We start from the raw sequence: 18,756 nt of genomic DNA on the forward strand, positions 1-18,756 counted from the left end.
ATCAATTTGATGATTTTTCAGATCCTCAATAACAATTCTCTTTCTCCTCATTCTTTCAAGAGCCAACAAATTTAACATTCTTAACAACAAATTCAAGAGACATATGCACTGTTCAAGCATTCATTCAGAAAACAAAAAGTATTGTCACCACATCAACTAATTTAACTAGTTTCAGAGATAATTTCGAAATCCTGTACTTCTTGTTCTTTGTGATTAAAGCATTTTTCCTTTAAGAGAGGTGATGGATTCATAGGACATTCATAACTTTAAGGCATAACTTTAATTTTATTAATTATGAATTAAAAACAAGACTCAAAAATAGATATAGAATGAGACTAGAAAAACGAAAAATAAAGGAAAATAAAGGAAAAAAAACGAAAAACAGAGGCTCCTAATGATAGAGGTTTTCACAGAGTTAGGACTCAACAACCTTGATTTTGAGAAGTGGATGCTCCCTCAGCTTGAGAGGAGAGCTTTTGGCGTTTCAACTCTTGGAGTTCACGCCCCTGCTTCTCTTGTTCCTTCAGCAATTTGCAGAGCATGTAGTTCTGATTCTGCTGTTCTTCCTTCAGTTGCTCCATAGTCTCTTGCAGCTTGTTAATAGATGCTTCTAGGCTGGACCAGTAGTCAATTCTTGGGAATTCAGGGAGGAATTACTGCGCCCTCCTCTTGATGGAGTTGTCTTGCACTTGTCCTTCCATTGACTTCTTGGTGATTGGGTGTTCAATGGGTATGAACTCATCTACTCCCATCTTCACCCCAGCCTCTTTACAGAGCAAGGAAATCAAGCTTGGGTAAGCCAGTTTGGCCTCAGTGGAATTCTTATTTGTAATGGTGTAGATCTCACAAGCAATTACATGATGAACCTCCACTTCTTTTCCAAGCATAATGCAATGAATCATCACTGCTCTCTTGATGGTGACCTCAGAACGGTTGCTAGTGGGCAATATGGAACGCCCAATAAAGTCTAGCCAACCTCTTGCAATTGGCTTGAGGTCTCCCCTCTTTAGTTGGTTTGGGACACCCTTTGAATTGGTTATCCACTTAGTCCCAGGGAGGCATATGTCCTCTAGAACTTGATCCAACCCTTTATCTACTCTCACCATCCTCCTATTGAAGGAATCAGGATCATCTTGTAGTTGAGGTAGTTTGAAGATTTCTCTTATTTTGTCCAGATGGAAGTACATAACTTTCCCTCTGACCATGGTTCTGTGGGTATGGTAAGCGGTTCCAGTCATTCTTTGCTTATCTGTTAGCCACAGATTTGAGTAGAATTCCTGAACCATGTTCCTTCCAACCTTTGTCTCAGGATTGGTCAGAACTTCCCAACCTCTGTTTCGAATTTGCTCTTGGATCTCCGGATATTCATCTTCTTTCAGATCAAATTTAACTTCCGGATCACTGACCTCAGACCCATTATTTTGTGATAATGGTCTTCATGTTCTTTGGTTAAGAACTTCTCTTCATTCCAAAGATTCTTTGGATTAGTCTCTTTCTTTCCTCTTGAGTTGGTTTGTTTTCCCTTGGGAGCCATGATCTTGATAGATTTTGGCTTAGTGATCACGGAAAAGCACACCAAACTTAGAGGTTTTGCTTGTCCTCAAGCAAAAGAAAAGAAAGAAGAGAAGAGAGAGAGAGAGAGGAAATTCGAATGGTGTGAGGAAGGAGGGGTGAGGAACGTTCATTTATAGAGTGGGGGGGGGGGGAGGAGAATTTCGAAAACAAAAGAGAGATTTGAAAGGAAATTTGAAAAGATTTTGAAAAATTTGAGAAAGGTGAGTTTTGAAGAAGATTTGAGATTATTTTGAAATAGATTTGAAGAATGGTTTTGATTTGTGAAGATTTGAAAGTGAATGATGAAAGGTTGAAGTGCATTTATGTAGAAGATTATGGGTAAAAGAGGAAAGTTTGAAAAAATTTGAGTTGAAAACAAAAATGTGGTCCCCCACCTTTCTGGCGTTAAACGCCCAGAATGGCACCCATTCTGGCGTTTAACGCCCACTTGGCACCCTTTTTGGGCGTTTAACGCCCAGCCAGGTACCCTGGCTGGCGTTAAACGCCAGAAAACCTTCCTCACTGGGCGTTTTTCTGAACGCCCAGTGATGCTGCACACATGGCGTTAAACGCCCAGAATGGTGCCCATTCTGGCGTTTAACGCCCAAAATGCCCCTTACTGGCGTTTTTTCGCCAGTAAGCTCATTTTCTCTGCTTTTTGAGCTGAATCCTTCTGTAACTCTGTGAATTCCTTCATTTTTGATACTTGCCTCTGTAAGAACAATTCTTACAACTTCCCTATGACTGGGTTGCCTCCCAGCAAGCGCTTCTTTACTGTCTTTAGCTGGACTTTCACTGAGAATCATTCAAGTCTCAGTTTTGAGCACTCCTGCTCAAAATTGCCTTCAAGATAGTGCTTGATTCTCTGTCCATTAACAATGAACTTCTTGTCAGAATCAATATCCTGAAGCTCAACATATCCATATGGTGACACTCCTGTAATCACATATGGACCCCTCCACCGGGACTTGAGTTTTCCTGGAAACAGTTTGAGCCTGGAGTTGAAGAGCAGAACTTTTTGTCCTGGCTCAAAGACTCTGGTTGACAATCTCTTGTCATGCCACTTCTTTGCCTTTTCCTTATAAATTTTTGCATTTTCAAAGGCATTGAGTCTGAACTCTTCTAGCTCATTTAGCTGGAGCAGTCTTTCTCACCAGCTAACTGTGCATCCATTTAGGAATCTGGTTGCCCAATAGGCTTTATGTTCCAATTCCACAGGCAAATGACAGGCCTTCCCATACACCAATTGGTATGGAGAGGTGCCTATAGGAGTCTTGAATGCTGTTCTGTATGCCCACAGAGCATCATCCAAGCTCTTTGCCCAATCCTTTCTTCGGGCCATTACAGTCCGTTCTAGGATTCTTTTTAGTTCTCTGTTAGAGACCTCTGCTTGCCCATTTGTCTGTGGATGATACGGAGTTGCCACTTTGTGGCTAATTCCATATCTGACCATAGCAGAGTATAGCTGTTTATTGCAGAAATGAGTGCCCCCATCACTGATTAGCACTCTGGGGACGCCAAATCTGCTGAAAATGTTCTTCTGGAGGAATTTCAGTACGGTCTTAGTATCATTAGTGGGTGTAGCAACTGCTTCTACCCACTTAGATACATAATCCACTGCCACCAGAATGTAAGTGTTTGAGTATGATGGTGGGAATGGCCCCATGAAGTCAATTCCCCATACATCAAACAGCTCTATCTCTAATATCCCTTGTTGAGGCATGGCATATCCATGAGGCAGGTTACCAGCTCTTTGGCAACTGTCACAGTTACGCACAAACTCTCGGGAATCTTTATAGAGAGTAGGCCAGTAGAAGCCACATTGGAGGACTTTAGTGGCTGTTCGCTCACTTCCAAAGTGTCCTCCATACTGTGATCCATGGCAGTGCCATAGGATCCTCTGTGCTTCTTCTCTGGGTACACACCTGCGGATCACTCCGTCAGCACATCTCTTAAAGAGATATGGTTCATCCCAGAGGTAGTACTTGGCATCTGAAATTAATTTCTTTTTCTGCATGTAACTGTACTCCTTGGGTATGAACCTCACAGCTTTATAGTTTGCAATGTCTGCAAACCATGGAGCTTCCTGAATGGCAAATAGTTGCTCATCTGGGAAAGTCTCAGAAATCTCAGTAGAAGGGAGGGACGCCCCAACTACTGGCTCTATTCTGGATAGATGATCAGCTACTTGATTCTCTGTCCCTTTTCTGTCTCTTATTTCTATATCAAACTCTTGCAGAAGCAACACCCATCTGATAAGCCTGGGTTTTGAATCCTGCTTTGTGAGTAAGTATTTAAGAGCAGCATGGTCAGTGTACATAATCACTTTGGATCCTACTAGGTAGGATCTAAACTTGTCAATGGCATAAACCACTGCAAGTAATTCTTTTTCTGTGGTTGTGTAATTTTTCTGTGCATCATTTAGAACACGACTAGCATAATAAATGACATGCAGAAGTTTATTATGCCTCTGTCCCAACACTGCACCAATGGCATGATCACTGGCATCACACATTAATTCAAATGGTAATGCCCAATCTGGTGCAGAGATAACTGGTGCTGTGACCAACTTAGCTTTCAGGGTCTCAAATGCCTGCAGACACTCATTATCAAAGATAAATGGAGTGTCAGCAGCTAGCAGATTACTCAGAGGTTTGGCAATTTTTGAAAAATCCTTGATAAACCTTCTGTAAAATCCTGCATGTCCCAGAAAGCTTCTGATTGCCTTAACATTGGCAGTGGTGGTAATTTTTCAATTACCTCTACCTTTGCCTTATCCACCTCTATTCCCCTGCTTGAAATTTTGTGCCCAAGGACAATTCCTTCAGTCACCATAAAGTGACATTTCTCCCAGTTTAAAACCAGGTTAGTCTCTTGGCATCTTTTCAGGACAAGTGATAGGTGGTTAAGACAGGAGCTGAATGAGTCTCCATATACTGAAAAATCATCCATGAAGACTTCCAGAAATTTCTCTACCATATCTGAAAAGATAGAGAGCATGCACCTCTGAAAGGTTGCAGGTGCATTGCACAGACCAAAAGGCATTCTCCTATAGGCAAACACGCCTGAAGGGCAAGTGAATGCTGTTTTCTCTTGGTCCTGAGGGTCTACTGCAATTTGGTTGTAGCCTGAATAGCCATCCAAAAAGCAGTAATAATCATGGCCAGCTAGTCTTTCTAGCATTTGGTCTATGAATGGTAAAGGAAAATGATCCTTTCTGGTGGCTGTATTGAGCCTTCTGTAGTCAATACACATGCGCCACCCTGTGACTGTCCTTGTGGGAACCAGTTCATTTTTTTCATTATGAACCACTGTCATGCCTCCCTTTTTGGGAACAACTTGGACAGGGCTCACCCAGGGGCTATCAGAAATAGGATAAATGATCCCAGCCTCCAGTAATTTAGTAACCTCTTTCTGCACCACTTCCTTCATGGCAGGATTTAGCCTCCTCTGTGGTTGGACCACTGGTTTGGCATTATCCTCCAATAGGATCTTGTGCATGCATCTAGCTGGGCTAATGCCCTTAAGATCACTTATGGACCACCCAAGAGCTGTCTTGTGCGTCCTCAGCACTTGAATCAGTGCTTCCTCTTCCTGTGAATTTAAAGCAGAGCTTATAATCACTGGAAAAGTGTCACCCTCTCCCAGAAATGCATATTTCAGAGATGGTGGTAGAGGTTTGAGTTCAGGTTTGGGAGGCTTATCCTCCTCCTGAGGAATTTTCGAAAATTCCCTTACTTCCTCTAGTTCTTCTTGATCAGGTTGAGCATCTTTGAAGATGTCCTCAAGCTCTGATTCTAGGCTTTCAGCCATATTGATCTCTTCTACTAGGGAATCAATAATGTCAACGTCCATGCAGTCTTCTGGTGTCTGGATGCTGCATAGCTTTCACAGCATTCAACTTGAACTCATCCTCATTGACTCTCAGGGTTACTTCCCCTTTATGTACATCAATGAGAGTTCGTCCAGTTGCTAGGAAAGGTCTTCCTAGAATGAGAGTTGCACTCTTGTGCTCCTCCATTTCCAGCACCACAAAGTCAGTTGGAAAGGCAAATGGCCCAACCTTGACAATCATGTCCTCTATTATGCCTGATGGGGTTTAATGGAACCATCAGCAAGCTGGAGGCATATCCTGGTTGGTTTGACTTCTCCAGTCAACCCAAGCTTTCTGATAGTGGATGCAGGTATTAGATTTATGCTTGCTCCAAGATCACATAAGGCTATCTTGGTGCAGGCACCTTCTAATGTGCAGGGTATCATAAAGCTTCCAGGATCTTGAAGCTTTTCTGGTAAGCTTTTCAAAATGACTGCACTGCATTCTTCAGTGAGAAACACTTTTTCAGTTTCTCTCCAATCCTTCTTATGGCTTAAGATCTCTTTCATGAACTTAGCATAAGAAGGTATTTGCTCAAGTGCCTCTGCAAAAGGAATCTTTATTTCAAGAGTCCTTAGATAGTCTGCAAAGCGGGCAAATTGCTTATCCTGTTCCGCTTTGCGGAGTTTCTGAGGATAAGGCATCTTGGCCTGATATTCTTCAACCTTAGATGCTGCAGGTTTATTCCTTACAGAAATGGTTGAAGAGGCCTTGTTAGGGGGATAATCAGCAGAACTCTCAGGTGCCTGATTCTCCTTGGGCGTTTGAACGCCAGGAGTGGATGAAGTTTGGGCGTTAAACGCCAACTTCTCCCCCTTTTCTGGCGTTTGAACGCCAGAACTGGGCAGGGAATGGGCGTTTAACGCCAGCTTTCCTCCCTGTTCTGGCGTTTGAACGCCAGTATTGGACAAGGAATGGGCGTTTAACGCCAACTTTCCTTCCCTTTCTGGCGTTTGAACGCCAATAATATTCCTCTCTGGGCTCTTACTGTCCTCAGAGGGATTTTGAACAGTGGCTTGGTTATCCTCTGTCAACTGTTCCTTAATTGACTTCTTGCTCTTTTGAGCAGTGGCTTTCAGTGTTTTCCCACTCCTCAGTTGAACTGCTTGACATTCTTCTGTTATTTGTTTAGATATTTGCTGTTTTGCTTGATTCAACTGCAGTTCTATTCTCTTGTTAGCAACCTTAGTATCATGGAGCATTTCTTTAAATTCTGCTAACTGTTCTGTCATCAGGAGCAATTGTTGATTAAGCTCATTCATCTGTTCTTGAGGATCAGGGTCATTGACTACTGCCATGACCTCTTCTTGTGGAACGAATTCCTTGCTAGAATATAAGTATTGGTTTCTAGCAACAATGTCTATAAGTTCTTGAGCTTCTTCAATTGTCTTTCTCATGTGTATAGAGCCACCAGCTGAGTGGTCTAAAGACATCTGAGCTTTTTCTGTAAGCCCATAGTAGAAGATGTCTAACTGTACCCACTCTGAAAACATTTCAGAGGGGCATTTTCTGAGCATACCTCTATACCTCTCCCAGGCATCATAAAGGGATTCATTATCCTCTTGTTTAAAGCCTTGGATGTCCAGCCTTAGCTATGTCATCCTTTTTGGAGGGTAAAAATGATTCAGGAATTTTTCTGATAACTGTTTCCATGTCTTTATGCTTGCTGTAGGTTGGTTATTCAACCACCTTTTTGCTTGATCTTTTACAGCAAATGGAAACAGTAACAGTCTGTAGACATCCTGATCTACCTCTTTATCATGTATTGTGTCAGTAATTTGTAAGAACTGTGCCAGAAACTCAGTAGGTTCTTCCTCTGGAAGACCGGAATACTGGCAATTTTGCTGCACTATGATAATGAGTTGAGGGTTTAGCTCAAAGCTGCTTGCTTTGATGGGAGGTACACAGATGCTACTCCCATATGCAGCTGTACTGGGGTTGGCATAGGACTCCAGAGTCCTTCTGGACTGGTTAATTCCACTTAAGTCCATATTGGACAAAAGGGAAATGATAATAATTGCAAAAAGATAAATTTTGTTTGTTTTTTTTTTGAAATAGCCGAAAAAAAAGAAATTTAAAATAAAATAAAATAAGATAAAAGAAAATTAAAATAAAATTCGAAAATTAAAAATAAAATAAGATCAAAGCAAATTGAGAACTGAATCAATTAGTGAAAAAAAGATTTTGAAAACAGCAATTAAGAAGATATGATTGAAAAATTTTTATGAAAAAGATTTGATTCTTAAAAAGAGGAAAGAGAAAAACACAAAAAGACACCAAACTTAAAATTTCAGAAAATCAAACACTAATTTTTTCGAAAATTTTAAAGGAAAAACACAAAGAGGACACCAAACTTAGAACTTTTATGAATCAAAAAGGGACTAAGAACAATAAAAAAAAAATTCGAAAATTAAAAGAAGAAAAACAAAAAAAGCATGCAATTGACACCAAACTTAGAATATGAACTAGACTCAACTAAAAGACTCTAAACCAACAAAAATAAAACAGTCCTAATCTAAGCAACAAAATAAACCGTTAGTTGTCCAAACTCGAACAATCCCCGGCAACGGCGCCAAAAACTTGGTGCACGAAATTGCAATAACACTTTTTGCAATCCCGCACAACTAACCAGCAAGTGCACTGGGTCGTCCAAGTAATACCTTGCGTGAGCAAGGGTCGATCCCACGGAGATTGTCGGCTTGAAGCAAGCTATGGTTATCTTGTAAATCTTAGTCAGGAGATTAGAAATTATCAGGATTGATTGTGAAAAGCAAAAGAACATGAAATGGTTACTTGTTTTGCAGTAATGGAGAACAGGTTGGGGTTTGGAGATGCTCCATCTTCTGAATCTCTGCTTTCCTACTGTCTTCTTCTTCAGTCACGCAAGTCTCCTTCCATGGCAAGCTCGTATAGGGTTTCACTGTTGTCAGCAGCTACCTCCCATCCGCGCAGTGAAAGCTAATGCACGCACTCTGTCACAGTACTGCCAATCACCGGTTTGGTTCCCTCCCCTACCGGAATAGAATCACTCTTTTGCGTCTGTCACTAACGCCCAGTAGGTTACAGGTTTGAAGCACGTTACAGTCATTCAATCATTGAATCCTACTCAGAATACCACAGACAAGGTTTAGACCTTCCGGATTCTCTTGAATGCTGCCATCAGGTCCTGCCTATACCACGAAGATTCCGATTAAAGAACCCAAGAGATAACTACTCAATCTAAGATAGAACAGAGGTGGTTGTCAGGCACATGTTCATGGTTGAGAATGATGATGATTGTCACGGATCATCACATTCATCCGGATTAAGAACAAGTGTTATCTTAGAATGGAAGCAAGCATGATTGAATAAGAAACAGTAGTAATTGCATTAATCCATCAAGACACAGCAGAGCTCCTCACCCCCAACCATGGGGTTTAGAGACTCATACTGTGGAAGTAAACGTGTACAAAATGTTATGAGGTCATAAGGTACGGATACAATGTCAAAAGATCCTATAAGTAGTAAACTAGTGTCCTAAGGTTTACAGAAATGAGTAAATGACAGAAAAATCCACTTCCGGGCCCATTTGGTGTGTGCTTAGGCTGAGCAATGAAGGAATTTCGTGTAGAGACCTTTTCTGGAGTTAAACGCCAGCTTTCATGCCAGTTTGGGCGTTTAACTCCAATTTTTATGCCAGTTCCGGCGTTTAACGCTGGAATTTCTGTAGGTGACTTTGAGCGCCGGTTTGGGCCATCAAATCTTGGGCAAAGTATGGACTATTAAATATTGCTGGAAAGCCCAGGATGTCTACTTTCCAATGCCGTTGAGAGCGCGCCAATTGGGCTTCTGTAGCTCCAGAAAATCCACTTCGAGTGCAGGGAGGTCAGAATCCAACAGCATCTGCAGTCCTTTTCAGTCTCTGGATCAGATTTTTGCTCAGGACCCTTAATTTCAGTCAGAAAATACCTGAAATCACAGAAAAACACACAAACTCATAGTAAAGTCCAGAAAAGTGAATTTTAATTAAAAACTAATAAAAATATACTAAAAACTAACTAAAAGATACTAAAAACATACTAAAAACAATGCCAAAAAGCATACAAATTATCCGCTCATCAGCTCACATTATGGGAGAGATGAATTCTTAGGAGGGGAGCCATATCCATATGAGCAATCATCATGGCAACCTTCCCCTTCAAGTTACTATGATGGTAATCCTTCCTATAATGCATATCATTCCTACGAATATGATGACTCTTATCATGGTTATACCACTCAACCACCACCATTCTATGCACCATATTCTCAACCCACATCTTATTTCCACCAAGTGCCCACATATGATCCAAATCTATATTCCTCCTATGCATACCCTTGTGACGATTATGAACAAGCAACCCTTGAATCACCACCACTCCAACATTTTTACCCTCCAACCCAAGTCCCCATGGATGATGCACTTGGTATCGTTCTTCAAGAGCAAGAAGAGCTCCAAACCGCCTTCACTAGTTTCACCTCTACCCTCCAAGAATTTACGTCCCGTATAATTTCACCCTCTACCAATAACCAAAATGACTTCCCACCTCAAAGCTTTGATGAATCTTCTTTCCAACCATATTATGATTTCTCCTCTCCGCCACAAAACTCCATGGAAGCATATCAATGTCCATTAATCCAAGAGCAATATGATCCTACTTATGTTAGTAAAGCGGAACAAGAATTAAGGGATCGTCTCAAGGAAGAAATGGATCGACTTCAAGCAACCATCCGTCAAAAGATAGATTCTTGGGATTCATATCACAAGCAAAATAAGTTCATGGATGATTGTGAGAAAGCAACCAAAGAGGGAGGTATGAGGGAGACTTTAGAGCCTCAAGTTGGGCACAAGAAAATGGAGTGTGTGTTGCAACAAGCGGAGGAAATGAAGATTGTTGAAGATAAAGAAGTGGAGGAAGACCTAGAGGAGGTGGAACAAGAAGGAAGTTCCATCAACGAAAATAACTCTACATCAAGTGACAATGGTGATCTTGTTGAAGCTTCCCCCTTCGAATGTGAAGCCAATGTTGAGGAGGATACGCAACCTCCAACACATAACTTGATCAATGATAAAGGTTTGAAGGAAGTTAGCAAACAAGAAGAATTTAAAAAGAGTTATCAAAAGATGGAAATCATCATGGAGAAGCCAAAGGAAGTGGAACCTACAATGTCAAGATCATTGAATATCTTCCTTGCTAAGTCGCTGTCCCAATCACAAATTGAGTGGGTAATCATCTCATCCTTTAATTTTCTTGGCCCATATCAATATGCGTTGTTAGAAACGGACGGTCAACTTAGAACTCTTTGTGGGCTACAAAGTAAGAACGGATTAGATGTTGGTGGACAATTTGAATCAAGGAGCATAAGGGATGGAAGATCAAACTTAGAGTTTCAAAAGTGGAGTGAAGATAAATTCAATGGAACGAGGATGATGAGTAGGAGTTACAAAGAGAATTCAATAAGTTTGTCACCCTATTGGAAGCATGAAGATCAAGAAGAAAAGGGGTTGACAAATAAAGTATGGGACCCCGGAACATACATAGACCACTATCAACTTAAGGGCCTCGTTACTTGCTTAGGCCCCCTTGAAGGCCTTGTACGTTTAAATTGGGATCCCGGAGGCTATTGGAAGAGCAAACACTGGTGGGAATTCGAAGAAGAGTACAAACATAAGCCACCATGACAACAAGCATCTCAAAATGTCCAACTTAAGGACTTTAACTAAAAGTGCTAGGTGGGAGACACCTGATGAGCGGATAATTTGTACGCTTTTTGGCATTATTTTTAGTATGTTTTTGGTAGTTTTAGTTGAGTTTTTATTATATTTTTATTAGTTTTTAGTTAAAATTCACTTTTCTGGACTTTACTATGAGTTTGTGTGTTTTTCTGTGATTTCAGGTATTTTCTGGCTGAAATTGAAGGTTCTGAGCAAGGTTGCGAGAACCGGACCGGTCATCGAACCGGTCAAGTGACTGGTTTAATGGTTCAATGGTTCAACCGGAGTTGAACCGTGGTTGAACCGGTTTAATTAAATATATAATAAAATTATAAAAAAAATCAAAACATAATTTTAAACAATGAATTTATGTGTCTTATTTATTATTTAATATTTATTATTTACAAACAATAAATTTATAGATTTGTGTAATCTTTTTAAAAATATTATTTTTACAATATATTATCCATTTTTTTGTTGGTACAAACTGATCCAAAATAAGAGAGACAATGTGTATGATTTATCAATCACTTCCTTCCGCGTCCCCATGAAGAATAATAAAAAATCATAAAGAAAACAAAATCACACACAAAAAAATATCCTAAAACCCAACAACTAAAACACACCAAAAGTAATCCTCATACCAATCAACAAAACTTAAAACACATGACAAAATTTTCCATATTAAAATAACTCCTTGCATATTGTGGCTGCACCCCCTCTTTTTCCGTCAATCCTATCCATTTTGTGCTTCCCTTTGTTATATCCCTCCATTGTCCCTGTTCCTCTTAACTTTTCTTGTTTAATACTTTTTGCACCCACTCCTTCCTTAGCTTTGAGATTGAGACTCACATATCACTTTTTTCATCCCTACTACAATGATTATATCCTCATGCCTCTCTCCATTATTTGATGCCACTAAGCTCTTTCATTGATTAATGTATTGAAACTGCATTTTGAATTTCAAGTGTTGTCCATCAAAAGAATAAGAAATTTAATATAAGGAAAAAATAAGAAATATATAATATGTGTTTTCTTTAAAAACAAATAAACGCATTTCCTTGGCAATAAATATCAAAATATATAACTTTGAATACCCTTCTTTTATAATTAATGACAATAAACCAGGTCCAATTGCAGCAACACCATCCAATGCAGGTTGGAAGTAAGGTGATTGAATTGCATTGAAAGGAATACGTGCATCAACAATCCACTTGGCAAGTCCCAACTTTATTCACTTTATTCAACCAAGAACAGAATTTAATCAACCAAGAACACAGAACTTAATCAATTTATTCAACATACAACAGCCTTAATAATTTGAAGCACAGAACAAAAAACTTCCAAAGTTTTCCAATGTATGCACAGAACAAACTTGCACATTTGGAAGTTGGATACTCATATACACAAAGAATATGAACCTAAATCTTTGCTAGGCAGATTTAACATAATTATTTTAGAGTAAAAGTAACTATTGAAATTGGAACATCTAAATGGGAAAACTATACAATGGTCAATGTTTATATGAAAGAAATTATGCACTAAAACTTGTTTAGGTTAAATGCTAACGGACTAATTGAAGCACAGAACTTAATCAATTTATTCAACATACAACAGCCTTAATAATTTGAAGCACAGAACAAAAAAAACCAACAAAATTTAATAACAGAGCAGAGTTCATTATTAACAGAGCATAGTTCATTATCCACCCTAACAACCGAAATTAACAATAAAAAATTAACAGAACAGAAATCATTATCAACCAAGAAGTCAAGAACACAGAACTTAATCAAATTATCCAACATACAACAGCCTTAATAATTTGAAGCACAGAACAAAAAAAATAAAATTTAATAACAGAGCTTAACAACCGAGCAGGAAGCACAACCCTAAACCCTAACATCAGAAGCCTTAAACTGGTTCAACCCAGAGGCCAGAACGAACTAACCTCGAAGGAGAGAAGACGACCAGCGACGGTAAGCGAGCACGAAGCAGAGAAGACGACCAGTGATGGACGAGCGACGGTGAGCGACCCTGGAAGCAGAGAAGACGACGAGCGACGGTGACCCACGACCCGCGACTCCAGCCTCGACGCAGACAAGACGACGGTGAGCGACCCTGGAAGCAGAGAAGACGACGAGCGACGGTGACCCACGACCCGCGACTCTAGCCTCGACGCAGACAAGACGACCACCTCCGCCGTCTGCAGCTCCGATTAGGGTGGCTGTCTTCGAAACAAAGGTGAAGGGATTTTGGCTTTAGGTTAGTTTTGGAGATTTGGGGGAAAATGGGAAATGTCGAAGGGAAGGGGGAAGCAGCTTCAGATATTGGCTGTTTTAATTTTTTTTTAAAGTTAATACGACACCGTTTTCAGGGGGCTGGGAGAGAACCGGCGTTGACAAAAACCGGGCCGGTTCACCCGGTTCGCCGGTTAACCACCGGTTCGGCCGGTTTTTCCACCGGTTTTTTGCAGCGCGGTTTTTCATGTGGACCGGATCGGCTAGGGGATCGGTTTCCGGTTAACCCGGTTGAACCGGCCGGTCCGGTCCGGTTCTCAGAACATTGGTTCTGAGCAAAAATCTGATCCAGAGACTGAAAAGGACTGCAGATGCTGTTGGATTCTGACCTCCCTGTACTCGAAGTGGATTTTCTGGAGCTACAGAAGCCCAATTGGCGCGCTCTCAACGGCGTTGGAAAGTAGACATCCTGGGCTTTCCAGCAATATATGATAGTCCATACTTTGCCCAAGATTTGATGGCCCAAACCGGCGTTCAAAGTCACCTCAAGAAATTCCAGCGTTAAACGCCGGAACTGGCACCTAAATGGGAGTTAAACGCCCAAACTGGCATAAAAGCTGGCGTTTAACTCCAAGAAGAGTCTCTACACGAAATTGCTTCATTGCTCAGCCCAAGCACACACCAAGTGGGCCCGGAAGTGGATTTTTATGTCATTTACTCATTTCTGTACACCTTAGGCTACTAGTTTTCTATAAGTAGGACCTTTTGCTATTACAGAAGAGAGCTTTTGATCATGTTTTGATGATTGAACCCTCTTTGGGAGGCTGGCCATTCGGCCATGCCTAGACCTTGTTCTTATGTATTTTCAACGGTTGAGTTTCTACACACCATAGATTAAGGTGTGGAGCTCTGCTGTACCTCGAGTATTAATGCAATTACTATTGTTCTTCTATTCAATTCCGCTTGTTCTTTGTCCAAGATATCACTTGTTCTTCAACATGATGAAGGTGATGATTGACGCCCATCACCATTCTCACTCATGAACAAAGTGACTGACAACCACTCTTGTTCTACACGCATCTGAGGCTTAGTGAATATCTCTTGGATTCCTGATAACACGATGCATGGTTGATCGCCTGACAACCGAGTGCTCGCCTGACAAACGAGCCAGCCATTCCGTGAGATCAGAGTCTTCGTGGTATAGGCGAGAACTAATGGCAGCATTCAAGAGAATCCGGAAGGTCTAACCTTGTCTGTGGTATTCTGAGTAGGATTCAATGACTGAATGACTGTGACGTGCTTCAAACTTGTAACCTGCTGGGCGTAGTGACAACGCAAAAGAATCAATGGGTTCTATTCCAGTAGGAGCGGGAACCAACCGGTGATTGGCCGTACTGTGACAGAGTGCGTGAGCATTAGCTTTCACTGCGAGGATGGGAGGTAGCCATTGACAACGGTGAAACCCTACATGAGCTTGCCATGGAAAGGAGTAGGAAGGATTGGATGAAGACAGTAGGAAAGCAGAGAGACGGAAAGGAAGGCATCTTCATGCGCTTATCTGAAGTTCCTACCAATGAATTACATAAGTATCACTATCTTTATCTTTTATGTCATTTTCGTTTATCACCATCATACATTTGAGTCTGCCTGACTAAGATTTACAAGATGACCATAGCTTGCTTCAATAGTAACAATCTCCGTGGGATCGACCCTTACTCACGTAAGGTATTACTTGGACGACCCAGTGCACTTGCTGGTTAGTTGTGTGAAGTTGTAGTGATCACAATTTCGCGCACCAAGTTTTTGGCGCCGTTGCCGGGGATTGTTCAAGTCTTGAGCAAGCTTTTGGTAACAATGCCTGAGATTGTTCAGTTTGGACAACTGACGGTTCATCTTGTTGCTTAGATTAGGTATTTATTTTTTTTTCGAAATTCTTGAAGATGAATTCTAGAGTTTCATGATGATTTGTTGAAATCTGGCTGGCTGAGAAGCCATGTCTAATCTGATTGGACCGAGGTTTCAACTTATCACCACAAGAGCTTGTTGATTTTCATCAATCTTGCTTTTGGAGCAGTGATCTGCTAAGGCTTGGCTGACCTTTGGTCATGTCTAGTGTCTTGGACCGAAGCTTTCTTTGAAAGCTTGGCTGGCTGTGAAGCCATGTCTAATTCCTGGACCGGAGTCTTAGACTAGCATTGCACTGATTCCTGGAATTCTCATTAAGAATTTTGATACCTTTTCTCACTTAATTTTCGAAAAACACAACAAAAAAATTACAAAATCATAAAAACAAAAAAAAATATTTGATGTTTCTTGCTTAAGTTTAGTGTCTCATCTTAAGTTTAGTGTCTTGCATGCATTGTTATTTGCTTCTTGTTGCATTTTGATTATAAAAAAATCCAAAAATATTTTTAATTTGTGTCTTTTCAAGTCAATGATACAAAGAATTGAAGATTTAGAACATACTGCAGAGGAATTATACAGAAAAAGCTGAGCATTCAAAAATGCCCAGTGAAGAAGACAGACTGGCGTTTAAACGCCAGCCAGGGTACCTGGTTGGGCGTTTAACGCCCAAAGAGGTAGCATTTTGGGCGTTAAACGCCAGAATGTATACCATTCTGGGCATTTAACGCCAGGATGGTGCTAGGGGGAAGATTTTGTTTTCAAATCAATTTTTTTTTCAAGTTTTCAAAGTTTTTCAAAATCAAATCTTTTTCAAATCATATCTTTTCAATCAAATGTTTTCAAATTCAATTTCTTTCGTTTTTCAAAGATACTTACTAACAATTAATGATTTGATTGAGCATTTTTTTTGCCTTTTCTGTTGAGGAAGGCTTTATGTTTGAATCATATCTTTTCTTGTTAGGCAAGTCACTAATTTTCAAAATCATATCTTTTAAAATTGTTTTCAAATCATATCTTTCAAAATTGTTTTCAAATCATATCTTCTCAATCACATCTTTTTAAGACCATAACTTTTCAATCATATTTTTTTTTCACATCTTTTTCAAAATAGTTTTCAATCAAATCTTTTTAAACTTCTGATTTCAAAATCTTTTTCAAAAATCACTTGATTTCTTTTTCACTTTGAATTTTCGAAAATTATCAATCAAATTTTCAAAAGGTTTTCAAAATCTTTTAATTGAATTTTCGAAAATTCTCTTCCCTCCTCCCACATCCTTCTATTTATGGAGTACCACTCCTTCTTAATGCACAATTCGAACCTTATCTAATTAAAGTTCGAATTCTTCTTCTCCTTCTTTCTTCTATTTTTCTTTTCCTCTGACACTTCAAGGAATCTCTATACTGTGACATAGAGGATTCCACATTTTCTTGTTCTCTTCTCTTTCTTATGAACAGGAGCAGAGACAAAGGCATTCTTGTTGAAGCTGACCCTGAACCTGAAAGGACCCTGAAGCGAAAACTAAGAGAAGCCAAGGCACAACTCTCTCTAGAGGACCTGACCGAATTCTTCAAAGAAGAAGAACACATGGCAGCCAAAAACAACAACAATGCCAACAATGTAAGGAAGGTGCTGGGTGACTTTACTGCACCTACTCCTGATTTCTATGGGAGAAGCATCTCTATCCCTGCCATTGGAGCAAACAACTTTGAGCTAAAGCCTCAATTAGTTTCTCTAATGCAACAGAATTGCAAGTTCCATGGACTTCCAATGGAAGATCCTCATCAGTTTTTAGCTGAGTTCTTGCAAATCTGTGACACAGTCAAGACTAATGGGGTTGACCCTGAGGTCTATAGACTGATGCTATTCCCTTTTGCTGTAAGAGACAGAGCTAGAATATGGTTGGATTCTCAACCTAAAGAAAGCCTGGACTCTTGGGAAAAGCTAGTCAATGCCTTCTTGGCAAAGTTCTTTCCACCTCAAGATGGAGTAAGCTTAGAGTGGAAGTCCAAACCTTCAGACAGAAGGATGGAGAATCCCTCTATGAAGCTTGGGAAAGATACAAACAATTAATCAGAAGATGTCCCTCAGACATGCTTTCTGAATGGAGCATCATAGGTATTTTCTATGATGGTCTCTCTGAACTATCCAAGATGTCTTTGGATAGCTCTGCTGGAGGATCTCTTCATCTGAAGAAGACGCCTACAGAGGCTCAAGAGCTGATTGAAATGGTTGCAAATAACCAATTCATGTACACTTCTGAAAGGAATCCTGTGAACAATGGGACTAGTCAGAAGAAAGGAGTTCTTGAGATTGACACTCTGAATGCCATACTGGCTCAGAACAAGATATTGACTCAACAAGTCAATTTGATTTCTCAAAGTCTGTCTGGAATGCAAAATGCACCTGGCAGTACTAAGGAAGCTTCATCTGAGGAAGAAGCTTATGATCCTGAGAATCCTTCAATGGAAGAGGTGAATTACCTAGGAGAACCCTATGGAAACACCTATAATTCTTCATGGAGAAATCACCCAAATTTCTCATGGAAGAATCAAGAGAGACCTCAACAAGGTTTCAATAACAATAATGGTGGAAGAAACAGGCTTGGCAATAACAAGCCTTTTCCATCATCTTCTCAGCAACAGACAGAGAGTTCTAAGCAGAATACCTCTGACTTAGCAACAATGGTCTCTGATCTAATAAAGACCACTCAAAGTTTCATGAATGAAAGAAGGTCCTCCATTAGGAATTTGGAGGGACAAGTGGGTCAGCTGAGTAAGAAAGTAACTGAACTCCCTCCTAGTACTCTCCCAAGTAATACAGAAGAAAATCCAAAGGGAGAGTGCAAGGCCATCAACATGGCCGAATTCTGCAAGGAAGAAGAGGCAGAGGACGCCACTGAGGAAGACCTCACTGGACGTCCACTGACCTCTAATGAGTTCCCCAATGAGGAACCATGGGAATCTGAGGCTCAAGATGAGACCATAGAGATTCCATTGGACTTACTTCTGCCTTTCATGAGCTCTGATGAGTATTCTTCCTCTGAAGAGGATGAGTATGTCACTGAAGAGCAAGTTGCTAAATATCTTGGAGCAATCATGAAGCTAAATGACAAGTTATTTGGAAATGAGACTTGGGAAAATGAACCTCCCTTGCTCACCAAAGAACTGGATGACTTGTCTAGGCAGAAACTGCCTCAAAAGAGGCAGGATCCTGGGAAGTTTTCTATACCTTGTACCATAGGCACCATGACCTTCAAGAAGGCCTTGTGTGACTTAGGGTCAAGTGTAAACCTCATGCCCCTCTCTGTAATGGAGAAATTAGGGATCTTTGAGGTGCAAGCTGCAAAAATCTCACTAGAGATGGCAGACAACTCAAGAAAACAAGCTCATGGACTTGTAGAGGATGTTCGGGTAAAAGTTGAAGACCATTACATCCCTACTGATTTCATAGT

The 18,756-nt window shown here is 40.4% G+C and overlaps 1 non-coding gene across 1 annotated transcript; it reads right to left on the reverse strand.

Annotated features, from left to right (window-relative positions):
- Positions 1–17,293: 17,293 nt before the first annotated feature.
- On the reverse strand, positions 17,294–17,401 carry LOC130964419 (small nucleolar RNA R71). Its single transcript, XR_009080514.1, has one exon. It is a non-coding gene; the product is annotated as a small nucleolar RNA R71 (small nucleolar RNA).
- Positions 17,402–18,756: the final 1,355 nt, after the last annotated feature.

The sequence above is a fragment of the Arachis stenosperma genome, chromosome 2 (genome assembly GCF_014773155.1).
Source record: "Arachis stenosperma cultivar V10309 chromosome 2, arast.V10309.gnm1.PFL2, whole genome shotgun sequence".
Classification (NCBI taxonomy): domain Eukaryota; kingdom Viridiplantae; phylum Streptophyta; class Magnoliopsida; order Fabales; family Fabaceae; genus Arachis; species Arachis stenosperma.